The sequence below is a fragment of the Arachis duranensis genome, chromosome 9 (genome assembly GCF_000817695.3).
Source record: "Arachis duranensis cultivar V14167 chromosome 9, aradu.V14167.gnm2.J7QH, whole genome shotgun sequence".
Taxonomy (NCBI): domain Eukaryota; kingdom Viridiplantae; phylum Streptophyta; class Magnoliopsida; order Fabales; family Fabaceae; genus Arachis; species Arachis duranensis.
This window is the reverse complement of record NC_029780.3, coordinates 24,204,516-24,205,599: the sequence shown is the minus strand read 5'-3', so window position 1 is coordinate 24,205,599 and position 1,084 is coordinate 24,204,516.

The window sequence follows — 1,084 nt, the reverse complement described above, 5'->3', positions numbered from 1 at the left end:
TGGATTCTATTCCGGCCTGACCGAGAACCGACAGCTGATTACCCCATGCTGTGACAGAGCATAGGCAAACGTTTTCACTGAGAGGATGGGAGGTAGCCACTGACAATGGTGAAACCCTACATGAGCTTGCCATGGAAAGGAGTAAGAAGGATTGGATGAAGACAGTAGGAAAGCAGAGAGACGGAAGGGAAGGCATCTTCATGCGCTTATCTGAAGTTCCTACCAATGAATTACATAAGTATCTCTATCTTTACCTTTATGTTTATTTCGTTCATCATCATACATCCATTTGAGTTTGCCTGACTAAGATTTACAAGATGACCATAGCTTGCTTCATACTAACAATCTCCGTGGGATCGACCCTTACTCGCGTAAGGTTTATTACTTGGACGACCCAGTGCACTTGCTGGTTAGTTGTGCGAAGTTGTGTAATGCCATGGTACTGAGCTACCAAGTTCTTGGGGTTCATGACCAGGGATTATGAGAGTTGTGAAAAGTATTGTTCACAATTTCGCGCACCACTCGTCCTCGAGCAAAAGAAGAAAGAAGAGAGTAGAAGAAGAAGAAATGAAGGAGATGGGAATGGCTCTTTGTTTTCGGCCAAGAAGGGGAAGAAGTAGTGTTTAGGTTGTGTGAAAATGAAGGAGTGAAGGAGGGTTTATATAGGAGTGGGGGAAGGGTAGGGTTCGGTCTATTGATGTGGGTTTGGGTGGTAAAGTGGTTTGAATTTGAATGGTGAGGTAGGTGGGGTTTTATGAAGGATGGATGTGAGTGGTGAAGAGAAAGATGGGATTTGATAGGTGAAGGGTTTTTTGGGGAAGAGGTGTTGAGGTGATTGGTGAATGGGTGAAGAAGAGAGAGAGTGGTGGGGTAGGTGGGGGTCCTGTGGGGTCCACAGATCCTGAGGTGTCAAGCAAAAGTCATCCCTGCACCAAATGGCAATCAAAATCTCGATTTGTACCAATTCTGGCGTTAAACGCCGGGCTGGTGCCCATTTCTGGCGTTTAACGCCAGCTTCTTGCCCTTTTCTGGCGTTTAACGCCAGTCTGGTGCCCCTTTCTGGCGTTAAACACCCAGAATGGTG